General features: G+C 42.5%; 1 protein-coding gene across 3 annotated transcripts in view; it reads right to left on the bottom strand.

Moving 5' to 3' along the window:
• The window catches only part of INPP4B (inositol polyphosphate-4-phosphatase type II B), a 2,612,828-nt gene that overhangs the window by 347,375 nt on the left and 2,252,423 nt on the right, over window positions 1-13,030 (bottom strand). The gene's annotated exons all lie outside the window — the stretch shown is intronic.

The following is a 13,030-nucleotide window of genomic DNA, read 5'->3' as shown; positions in this document are numbered from 1 at the left end:
TTCGTTGGGGAAAAAACGGAGAGCTCACTGAAAAAATACCGGTGTCAAGGGGTGTAAGACAGGGCTGTGTCTTGGCGCCCACCCTATTCTCTCTATATGTGAATGGGGTGGTAGAATATCTTCAATCAGAACCAGCCGATACCCCCTGTCTTGGAGGAGTGCGGATCCCCACCCTGCTTTTCGCAGACGACACGCTTCTGATCTCGAAGACCCCAAAAGGCCTCCAGAAATTGCTAACCCGTTTTCAGGACTTTTGTACCGCAAGGGGTTTAGTAATAAATGTGGACAAAACAAAATATTTGGTTCTAAATCCCCCAAAGAAATTGGGTCGCCCACCTATGCTTAACTCTGTTGCCCTAGAGAAAGTATCCGAATTCGACTACCTTGAAATTCGGATAACGGACAAAATGACGTGGGCAACACATATCGACAAGATGGTCCTTAATCATAAGCGAGTAGGAGGAGCTCTCTTGAGGGAGTATCGGGCTTCATCAAGGAGATCGCTTACCCCAGTAATCGACATTTACAAGGCCAAGGTAGTTACATCAGCCTTGTATGGGGCAGAACTGTGGGGGCACTGTCGTATGGACACCCTGGCAACAGCAGAGAGCAAGCTATTAAAATCCATCATCGCCATTCCCCTGAGCACACCGACCATACCAGTGTTGCTGGATACAGGCTGCAAAAGCATCGCAGATCAAGCCCAACTTCGCCCTCTCCTCTTATGGACACGAATCTGGAGAGGTGAAGAGCTAAAAACCTACGCGGATGGCTTGGGGGAAATAATGAGCATGGGTGGCTGGGCAAGAATAAGATGTCTGAGAGACACTAAAAAACTACTGGAGAACATCGGTCTGGGGGATTGCTGGTCATCACGCTCTGCTCCTCCAAAGGAGGTTGTTAAGAGACTCTTTTGGAAATGGACGGCGGAGCGCTTAATTTCAAATCCGAACCATTGCAAGACTACTGCCGCTTTTCTACTAGTCAAAGACATTGTGGTATTTGAGCCCTATTTGGACCTTATTACCCTCCCTTTTGACCGAGCTTTATATTTTAAATTCAGAGTTGGCTCTCTACTGCTTGGAGCCGCGGTATCAAATTGGAAATCAGCGGCTCAATTGTCCCCTAACTGTGCTTGTTGCCCGAGTAGGATAGAGACCATCTCGCATGTCCTATTTGAATGCCCGGACTATGCAAAGCCCAGGAGCTTTTGGTTGAAACCACTCTGCCGTAACATGGGCACACGCAGCTACTTAGTAGCTCTACGCATCTTAATGACGGACACATCCCCTCCAGTTGTATGCGGAATAGCAAAATTTTTAAAACAGTTTTGGCTTATTCGTTGCAAGAGACTGTCAGTAGTGGTTTAATTCTTTTTAGATAAATTATTACGGGCATTTAATATCCTTTTATCCTTTTTAACATAAGTTCATACTGACTTCTTAAAGTGATGTATTTTTTTTTTTTTTTTTTACAACGTTAATGTTTGTATTGTATATGTGCTTATAAGATATCTTGCATATCGAATAAAAGCTTATGACTGACTGACTGACTGACAGATCCTAATGTTACTAGTATGTATAGCTCTAACTAAATTATTGATTTGTAGGATTCTAGTGCAACTGAATTTTTTCGGGAGACCTGGTCTAGCTGCAATAATCTAGTATTTATAAAGCATAGTTTTGAGAGTTATATACATGATTCTAATTACGAGTTTATAGGTAAATGACTTTTAGGTGTAGTGTAAGGAGATAAAGTGAGACAAAGGAAATGGGCCCAGTTGTGCGACATCACAGGCAACTCTCTCTCTCCTCCCTTGTGAGTAAGGAAAAGGAAGGAAAAACAGTTTCACTTGGTGCCAGGTCTCAAATTATTTACAGAACGGTACAACAAATCTCTTGTGCTCAATTGTATGCCTGTACATATGCATTTCTATGGCACAAATCTAGCAAAAAGGCAGTGGAGTGGTGTATATGGTTACAGACAAGCATACAGTCAACGAGTAAGAGGAAGCTGATTTGCAGGCGGTGAATGCATTGTGATGTTGTGTTCTTTGAAGAGGTCAGTCTTCAATCCCACACCCTCCCAGAATCTGCACGCCTCCAACATGACAAAGGACACTAGAGACCTACGTCTGGTGATGCCATCTTCCAGATCTGAGATATAAAGAGTGCCCATCGCTGACTTTCAAGAGGACCTCAGCATGTTCCACTTATGATTGCAGAAATACTACAGACCATTAAAATAGAAAGATTATGAATAGCATGGTCTATTGCAAGAGAGGATGAGACAAACTAGGAATCAAAGGTTTGCTGCTGCAGCTAATAATGGCTAAGATGAGGGTGCCTATTATCGTGTGAATCCAGAAATCTGTTTGCACCTGCACATCCTTCATTCAGGTGAGTACTGTGCATGCAAGCCATAAGCATGCCATTGCGCATGCCAAATATATTTAGCACCAGTGCAGATGCTCACATTTAGCACAGCCACCAGGGCCTTCGTCCGTAGGCATCATTCAGCAATATACAGAATGAGCATCGGCAAAGGGCAGCTTCATTTGAATAGGGCCATGTGCCCATAAAAGTGAGGAGACTAGGTCAGCTGAATGTGTTTCCACTGTAAAACAAGATAATTTTTTGGTACCGCAAAAGAAGCGTTGCAGCCCACGTGCAACAACAATCAGTCCAGGGAGCTGTTGGTGTAGGAAAAATATATACAAATATTCCGGTCTGACGATAAGATTAAATAAAGGTATACTGATGGCCAGAAAGGCACACAATTCTCATTATACCACACACATACCACACACATAACAGAGAGTTAAAACCACGCTAACAGAATATCATATAATATAATATGTGAGAAACTTCACTTTATGGCATATTATCGTCAGGTCAGTGTTTTCCACTTACTGTAACCCATGAACTCTGCGAATGGCTAAAGGTTCCACTAAATTAGCCTTTTTAGGTTGAGCATTCGAGCCCTCTTGTATATACTTTGTATATACTTATATGTGTATGTACTTTGTGGACTCTGGAGATCAGCCCTAGGACTTGTCTGCTTCCGCTTAGGGACTTTTTTCTGTTCAACTGCCTCTATTTAACCTTCTTGATAGAAAACGACCTGCAGAGGTCAGTAAAATACCAGAATCACTTTAGCATTATCTTGTTTCCAATCCATAGAAATTGTCTTCCACGAGCACCCGTAGACAATGTTTTTTTCAAATCTTTTATTTTCAGTGATATGACCACCGAAGGCCCTGCTTTTAAAAAACAGAGCTTTAGACTATACCATTTCCTGCTGAAAGGCAATACTGTTCTCCATGTGTTCCCATACATGGTGTGTCTCGCAGTTTGGTGCATACTTGCCCTCCATTTTAAAGAACAGTAGATGGTTCAGCACCCAGGCTAAAGTGCTGCATAGTTAAATACATATAAGGTCCCAAGGCGAGACTGTTTGTCATCCAGACACAGGAGTTTAAAACTGCTAGAGACTCAGGATAATACTTTCTCGGATGTCTGGCACACTAGACTGTGTCGGGTATGGATAGTTCTAAACAGAGTCAAAGATGAAAGTCTAGATAGGCACAGGACTCAGTGAATATTTCGTGCTGCAAAAATCGCTGGTAACGATATTACAAATTAAACTCAAGAGCAGAAAATCTACAAAATACTCATGAATTTGCACACAGGTAAATAAATAAAGCACTTACCAATGGGACAATCATTTTACGTAAAAGAGTACACATTTGATTAATTTCTGCAGTCATGCAGACCCATTGTGCTGCAGGTCCCCAGGCCCATGAGAGAGTTAGGACTCTTTCACTTACTGTTTGAAATATCAATACTTCTCATGAGTTTGAAATTCCTACTTTTGAGAAAACATGAAGAAAGGGTGAGAACTTTAGCTTTACATTAGCACTTAATCCCTCTTCCTCCTTAAATTCCTTTGAGTACAAGGATGAGTGTACAGGACGTATACCATTTTAGACCCTCCCCTTTGCAATAAGGAAGAAAAATTGTATATTTCCCTCAGAAGCCCTGTTTGTTTATTTCCTTGAGGCTAACTCTGTAATGATTTAGTTTCTGTTTCTAATCAATTTCCCTTCTTCTTTGTTGTCTTATTTTACATGTTTGTTTTCATTTGGGACGTGTTGTAGAGAGGATTCTACCTCAGCAGTCCTCTAACCTATATAACCACAATGCTTGGACTTAAGGGAGGAGATACATCACTGTTTCCCTTCTTTTTTTCTTGGTATCACTCTTTCATCACGGTTTTCTTGATGAGAGGTTGCTTTTTTTAGACCCTTGGGAGTTGTAAGAGGATTGCTTTAGGTGAGTGTAGAAGTTAATATAGCCTATTAGTTAGTTAAAACCATAAACATGTACAAAGTGTGCATCTAACATATTTACAAGATTAAAAAAGCAATGTAAAAACAACATTGCATTTCAAGTTATAAAATATCCCAGTTATAAAAGCCAATTATACATTTCATGATAAAAACCATATTCTCCCTAAAAAAGAAGGCTGTAGAAAGCTTGCATAGGTAATACCCATAACGTATGTGGCACTTATCCGTGGTCCTCCGGCAATGTAACCCCAAGATCAAAATCAGGCTGTGGGGCATTGTCAATCTTGGCACACCCACCTTAAACGCCCATCAATGGCCTATTTGAAGCCAGGTGACCACTACACATAGAGTGTCAGGTGCATTTGTACAACAACCTCAACAAAGTGGGTGTTGGAAATGGTTATTATCAAGAGTTTTTTGCTTCTTCCTCTTATTTTTCCTGACCTGTTTTTGTTGGCCTTAGCAGTGCAGTGTCTGCACACGTAGTTTTTAACTACCATGTAGACCTGGCAAGGGCACAAACTTGGCAGGGCCCGACTTTCCCTTTTCTTAAATGTAAGGTACCCCTCAGGTGGGCCCACGGTATCCCCATGGGCAGGGTGCAGTGCATTTGAAAGGTGGGGCATATGCTGGTGTGTTTTACATGTCCTGATAGTAAACTACTGCCAATTTCGTTTTTCACTATTGAAAGGCTATCTGTCCCATTGGCTAACATGGGAGTTACTTTGTAAGATCTTACAAGTATAACTTTCCGTTGGGAAAAGATAGAGAAATGGAGTTTAGGCTCTCTGAACCCAAAATTTAATAACACATCGTTTTAGGGAGATAGTTTTTAAACGGTGTGTTTGAAAATACCACTTTTACAAAGTAGACATTTCTTGTTTAACCATTCTCTGTGTCTCTGCTGTTTTGTGTATTGACCGTCTGATTTTGGAGTGACAGAAGCTGGGGATGTGCATTCATTGTAGACAGCCATAAGGGAGACTGAGGTGTGTCCTGCCTGTCCTGGGTGACTTATAGCTGGGCTGAATAGAACTTGGCTGCATTTAGAGGGGAGGGAGGAGTTTCACTTGCAATTTAACCTTTACACAATGCTGTCTCCACCTCCTGTGGTGATGCTGCACCAGAGAGGACAGAACTGGTTTGGACTGGACTCAGAGACCCTTGCCACAAACAGAACAAAGAGAAATGGGGGTATAACACCTTAAACCCCACACTTCTGGACTCAAGAGGAACCTATACAAGGAGAAGACCCGGAGAGCTGTAGGAGGCGTACTTTCTCTTTGCTGTGTTGGTTTTGCTGGGTTGGCCTGCAGTTGCTGCTTCTGCCAAGGAGAGAAAATAGACTCGAACTTTGGTGTGAACCTGATTGAAGAAGAATCTCCGAGGGCCTGTGTGTGCTGACCTCCTGTTATAAAGTCTCAGTGCCACAAAGACTTCACCTGCAATCCACTGACCAGCACCTGGACTCCTCTGTGAACTCCTGCAATCCAGATTGTGATAATTCCACTTCCTGGGCCCTGAGAGTTGTGTGGTTGGTATTGCAAAGCAAGAAAAATGGCACAGTCAGCGACACTGCCAGTGACACCACACCTGCACTGAGGCCGGGTGCACCGCCTGCACTGCAGCTTCAACGCCCTTCAACGCTTGCAGTTATCGGACTACTGGATGACAGGGCTTGTGCCGACATGATCACCACCAGCATCTACTTCCCATTATTGCGGAGCGATAACCGACTAGGGTGACTTAACAAACTCTTTGCTGTTGCATCAACTCACCGGAACCGACGCTCACCGGCGACACTTCCTAACTTCCCCTGTCCTGGATTTGATGCCTCACCTCCTCACATACTCGACCCATCGCCTCCTCCATGGCAACCAAGGAACTGGCTTCACCTTGGCACTGACGCCTCACCTCCACGACGCTGTGCATCGTCCACAGACTTTTTTTCGATTGTACTGTTGTTTGGGGATCCGTGTGACTATGTGCCCGACGCCACGCACCTCGTGGTCGGCGCCGTACTTAGGATTCATGTCTGTCATGACGTTGTATTAGCCCCAGGTGGAGCTATTTTGTTTCTACATGTGCTATCTTTGAAATACCTGTTCTAAAAGTATATCTTGATACCTGTATGTTGGGTTTTTGCCGTTTTCATCTTATTTGGTTTAAAGAAAGATACTTTATTTTTCTAAACTAGTGTGGTATCCATTTGTGGTGTTTTCACTGTCTTACTGTGGGTTTGGGTACAAATACTTTACACATTGCCTTTGGGATAAGCCTGTCTGCTCAATGCAAGCTACAAAGAGGCTAAGCAGGGGTCATCTGAAGTTTGTAACTTCTTTACCATGACTAGAAGCAGTGGTCCCTACTCCAATCAATCAATCAGTCAAATCACTTTAGTCGTCTTTTGCAAAAAAACATAACATTCGTAAAACATTATATGTACAAAGGATGGTATCAATGAGACATCCGCCAAATCACCTCAAATACTACTTACAAGAAAAAAATATATACTGTTATATTAAATGTGTATATAAATTGTTGTTTTTTTTAAAGAAGGATAAAAATAAGTCCATAAGACTGGTAACAAGATAGCAATGCTACCAAGTTCACATCACAACAGGCCCCAATACTCCTCCATCTGTTAGTCACAGCTGGATCTAAGCCTAAGAGCAGATTTAAAGAAGCTAAGAACATAAAATACGATGTTACCTGAAAGTATTTGTAAAAAGGTAAGGGCTGGGCCTACCTACCTAAACTTAGCCTTTTTCAAGATAGGAATGAAGTAAGTCTTTCTAGGTAACTCGTAGTATCTATGAAACATTATAAAATGAAGCATGTCCTGTGGAGATTTACTGGTGCAGCCACAGGGCATTAAACTCTGACCCCTAATACACCCACGCAGATGGGAAAGAAGAAGATAAAAAAAGATTGAAACGGAACCTAGTCAATAAAAAGGCTTTAGAAACTATTTTCAACTACTTGCAATTAGTCATGAGTGATGTATCCTCAGATTTTACTGCCTAAAGACATTTTAGCAATGCACTTGGCCCTATATATCTGCAGAACAGCCCGATCAGTCTCTTTCCTAATCTCGAAGCAAAGTAAAAAATAGTGGATTTGGCCCCTAGAAGGTCTCCTTTCTTTCTACTTTTTATAAGCGTTCAATTCATGTTATCATCTAAGAGGACCCCCAGGTAGGAAAAAACACCAGTCCGAGGGATTGGAATTGATCCAACATGAAAGGAGTAAGACTTTCTCGAACAGGGTCCAACCTGCAACACATAGGGTTTTGAGTTATTAATCAGCATGTCATGTTCCTCCATGAATAGAGAAAAGGAGTTGAGCAGAGTTTGCGGCCTACTTGCGGTTCGAGCCATGAGGACGACGTTGTCTACATACAAAAATACAGGCAGACCACGTCGACCCACATTGAGATAGTCCACCTTGGACTCCACTAATATCTTCTACAGCTTGTTTATATACAAATTAAACAGAAAAGGGGCCAAAATGCAACCCTGCCGGACTCCTCTCTATATTGGAAACTGGCGGGTAACTTTGAAATCCTGTTTGTATCAAACCTCAGCCTTTGTATCTCTGTGGAGGTCCCACAGGAAGAAAACAATTTCTCTATCTACCTCGATAGTCAACATAGTTTGCCAGAGCTTAATTCTGTTGACACAATCAAACACAGATGACAGGTCCATAAAGGCCATTTGAATAGTACCAAGGCAGGCAACTGTGTACTTGTTAAGAATGAAAAACAGGTTCAAACATTGGTCCACAGTCGACCGTCCTGCACGAAAACCATACTGGGTGTCTGCTAGAATTTTATTTACATCTGCCTAGCTGGCAAGCCTGTCTAATGGTATACGTCCGACCACCTTGACCACCGAGTCCAACATTGAGATCAGCCTGTAACAGTGGGTGCTCTCTCTGTTTCCCTTTTTAAAAATGGAGATGATGGTAGATATAGCCCAGGTTCCAGGGAGGCCGGCTATCACCATGATCGAGGTGAGAGCCGGTACTCACAAATTCAGATTGGAAATATAAAGGTCGGGAGGGATTCTGTCTGGTCCTGGTCCCTTATTTCTGGACAATCCCTCAGTCTGTTACCTAGTGCATCTGTCAATTTCCTGGATGCTCGAGAGCAGGCAGGGTCAAACCATGTAGGGGCCAAATCAGAAAATCTCTAGGCCGGGCCTCAAGTAAATCTCCTATGGTACTAGAGATGACCTTGAAGGCCTCTATGATATCACTGGGTTCCGCCTGCGGGGCTATTCAGATTGTCAACTCCTTGTGACACCTAGAAGATAAAGACTCATAAAGGAATCTGGGATTATCTGTGCCCATTTAAGCCTTCTGGCACCATCTGTAGCTTTCAGTAACCCCCTACCTCCTACTCCCATGATGGGTGCTAATAGGGGCCTGCAGATTGTAGCACACAGAAGATTGTGGTTGATATATATACTTGCCTCAATAGAAAAATCTGAAATCAGATAAAAAAGTGGAGTTAAAACAAGAATAAAATCGATAAATGAGTCACATTCCCTCCTAGAGAAAGAGGGGTTGATTACCTTCCTACCAAGGTCTAATTTGCATATGGCAGAGGTTAGCTCAAGCTCATTTCCTAAAACATTAAGGGTGTCTCCCTGGTTGGTGTGTCCGAAATAAATTCCCGTCAAGCATGGGCAACCCAAATCTCTGAAACCCATCCCCCTTGGGTCCTCACACAAATGAATATTAAAATCCCCTGCAATCATTAGGTTATTATAATTTAAGCTAGTCGAGTTTCTGAAAAAGGAGCCCAACATGCACATATTGCAAAATCATGGAAGGGAGGAAGTAGCATTAAAAACATTCAAGAGCACCAATTTACATGACCCACTAGAAAATGACAGAGCTTGCATGCAAGGGTTAGCTAAGAGCAACACAACAGCTCTGCATTGTACTGCTAAAGAAACATAAATGACCAAGCCCCCCTTTAGTCTTCCTGACCTCAATGGGATGGCGGGCACAAAAAAAAGACTTAGCACCCTTGAAAAAGCTACTTTCAATGGCCCACGATTCCTGTAAGCAGATCTCATCAAACTTTTTTATAAACAAAATCCATTCGGGATCTGAAAACTTATTTGCTAAACAAGCTATAATGCACAAAATAAATTTGCAATCCATCCCATCTGTGGAACTACTGCCTAACGAGACGCGATCTCTCAGGATCGTGGAAGTTACTGACTCCACATGGTCCCTACTAGGCAAAGGTGCAAACCTCTGCCAATTAAAGACCCCCATTTCTAACAGCAGCATAGGAGATTAACATGCCCCTACTAGCCTACCCAGGCCTTAGTATGCAGGGGGATAGGAGATTGACATGCCCCTAGCAACCCACCATAGGCCTAAGTGTGCAGGACAGTTTCGCTAAAAGGTGTACTTTTGAGCCTGCAGTGGCCGAAGCTTGTTCCAACCCGGGTAGGAATTCAAAACCTTTTTACTCTTGACGCCTACTTTTAGACATAACCTCAGCAAGCCGGGATAAAGGATTGATATACTACTAGTAACCCGCCATTGGCCAAGAAATGCAGTACGTCTACACAGGGGAGTGTGCTATTGAGCCTGCAGTGGCCAAAACCCTAATCTAAATGGAAATGGGGGATGAAACCTTTTGCTCTTGCCTCCCCCCATCAACTCATACTGGCACTTTGAACTCTAAGTGTGCTTTCTGGATTATACAAAAGTCTCAAATATATCAATAAACTGTAACAGTCGAATATTGAGCATCATGTTCCTTGGTTTTAGTGAATCTATTGCTGCTGATCTGCTAGTCATGGTTCCTAAGCTCTCGATTTCATTAGGCAGGAGAGCCCTCTGCTGCAGACCTAAGCAGGGTCAGGTGCAGAGTAAGTGTAGCAGCGTTTCCTTTGTCTGGTGACATAAACGGCACGACATATCCCCCCATTGCTCACCATCTTGCCGTTTTGGTTTAAAGTAGATAGGTAGTAGACTGAGTCTCATGGACAGTAACTTCGTTTTGATTTTGAGATAGCAGGCGGTCTCAAGGACGGGCAGGTCCTTTCGATCGTGATATGTGTTTAGAGCCAGCCACCCAAGCTCTCATTTGACTACTGCTGCTTTATCTTCCTCCCGGCTCTGTAGTCTAATGGTTTTATTTACTATTCTTTTAAATCTCTGTTCGCTAGTGTCCAACTGCCAAAGCTCAACCAGGCCAAGTTTCGCAATGCTTTCATCCGGCTATCTTTTAAAGTTGTCCTTGCCTCTTTGAAGATTGATTTCACACCAGATGTAATAAGCAGGTGACTCTTAGGCTGCATTCTGCAGTTTGTGGCTGCATTTTATGGATGCCAAGGTCCTGGTGAGTGTTTGCTTTACCAGAGAAAACTCAAGCCTGACTTGCATTGGCAATGCTGATCTTGGTAGATGGAAAACTCGCTTAAAGGTCCACCTTGTAATTTTGTCCAGCAGGCTGGCGTCTAATCCCAGCATCATTTCTCCACCATACAAGAGGGTTAGTAATAATTTTGCCTTGATTATTTTGGCTGGGGTTTCAGATTATGGCCCAGGATGGATTTCGATAGGATTGAAAAGGCAAAGTTTAAGGCCAGCGCTTTCCCTTTAATGTCTTCATTCTGTGGGAAAACCAGGCCCTTGCATCTATCTTAACCCCAAGATATATACCTGGATATCTCATCGATTGTTGTTCCATTAAGGAGCCATCTGCCTTCTTGGAGATGTGCCAATTTAGCAAGATAACCTTGGTTTTCTTCAGGTTGATTTCTAACTGATTGTCGCCTGCATATACCGATTAGCAGTTTATCAGCTTCTGTAATCCTACTCTGTTATTACTAAAAACCAACAGGTTATCTGACTATAGGATATTTCATAGCGGGATGCTGCCAAGGCTGAGGGTAACAGCTCATCCAAGGCACAAGACAAGTCTGAGATATAAAAATTGAACGAAAGAGGTGCAAGAACGGACCCTTGTTTAAGGCCAATCGATGTCTTCATCTCTTTTAATAGATGGGTGCTGTTTCCCACCTTGATCTTGACCCACATGTTTGTATAAAGCAGCCTGATAGCCCTCAAAAGGTTGGGCAGGATTCCCCCAGCGCTGAAACTTTTCCCACAGTTTGTTCCATGGGACACAATAATACGCTGATTTAGAAGCAAGAAAACACAGAAACGGTGGTGTGCTGGTGTCGTTTGTTCTTCTCATCATGAGGCCTACCACCATCAAGTTTGAAAACTGTCCCTTAGCTCTTTGAAAACCCGTTCTGGTTTAGGGGCAATCTACATGTTTCAAGTGCCCATGCTGACAGGTTTTAGAGTAGTAATGGGGAGAAGTATTTGAGATCTACGTCCAGCAGTGCAACTAACGATAGTTGTTCGGCAACGAGGCAGATTCTCCTAGATTGGATGAATGTCCTTCTCATCTAGCAAACGAGCTTGGTGGATGCCATTTGGTCCGGGTGCACAATCAGATCGTGAATTCTCAATAATCTTAGTTTTGTCTGAGGGCAAGTTGTGCAGTAGAGCACAAAAGATACTTTTGTCCCGGGAATCCTCCGAGGATGGATCTGGACCAAACAAGCTCCCTGCAAATTGCCTCTTCAGGTAGCCTACCCAGTGCTCCTCACTGATGTTGAATCTGTTTGCTACCCATGTGCCTGTGTCTATTTTGTTGATCAGTCTCCAGAAACTTATAGGTTCTTTTTACTTGGAGGTGTATAGAAGCTTGGCCCATAAGCTTTCCTGTCTCGTTCTCTTGAAAGCCATCACCTCTCTTTTCCGAATTTTTTTGTCCCTGCGCACCAAAAGTAACAGTTCTGGATCCCGGGAAAGCACCGATTTTGCCTGAGAGTTCTACTAATTTTAGTTCTGATCGATCAGATAGATCTCGGCATGATGACATTCTTTTGGTGCACAATGCATGCCCCCTTGTTCAGGCAGTTTTCTGGATATTTAGACATTAAACGCGAAATAAAGATTTCAGAGGATTCTACCAGGTTGGGCTTGATGGATGCACTGGCTTTTAGAACTGAGTGAATGTTTGTAGATCTCCTAGCATCACATAGGATAATTAGTGAGATAGGACAAAGGTGTTGTCTTAACTGCCTACCTGATGTAGCTATCGATTTTAGGTATTTATCAATTTTCTTTCCTTTTTGAGCTCAGCAGAGAACCTTTCTCCCGACTTTTTTTTTAGATTTTGTTTTGAGGAAACATTTTCCATTTCATCAAAAATAATAAAGATCTCCTCTTTGCATCATTACAGTTATCATTGATACACTGGTGTGAAGCTTTTTTTGGGTCCAGAATTGTAAGCAATTAGGTTGTTGATGCTCTAGAACCAGTTTGTGTTCAGTTTGTCTCAAGTTTGTCTTAAGTCTGTCTTATGTCTGTCCTAAGTTTGTCTTAAGTCTGTCTTAAGGCTGTCTGAAGTCTGTCCTTCTACTTTTGGAATTCACAGAAGGCATTTAGTAGTAGTAGAGTTAGGATTTTGTCTTAAGTTTGACTTAAGTTGACTTAAGACAGTCCTAAGACACGCTTAAGACAAACTTAAGACAAACTTAAGACAAAATTAAGACAAATTTAGGACAGACTTAAGTCAGACTTAAGACAGACTTAAGACAAAATCCTAACTTTACTACTACTAAATGCCTT

The sequence above is a fragment of the Lissotriton vulgaris genome, chromosome 3_1 (genome assembly GCF_964263255.1).
Source record: "Lissotriton vulgaris chromosome 3_1, aLisVul1.2, whole genome shotgun sequence".
Taxonomy (NCBI): Eukaryota; Metazoa; Chordata; class Amphibia; order Caudata; family Salamandridae; genus Lissotriton; species Lissotriton vulgaris.
Note: the sequence above shows the minus strand (reverse complement) of the source record. Positions and strands in the feature narration are given on the sequence as shown.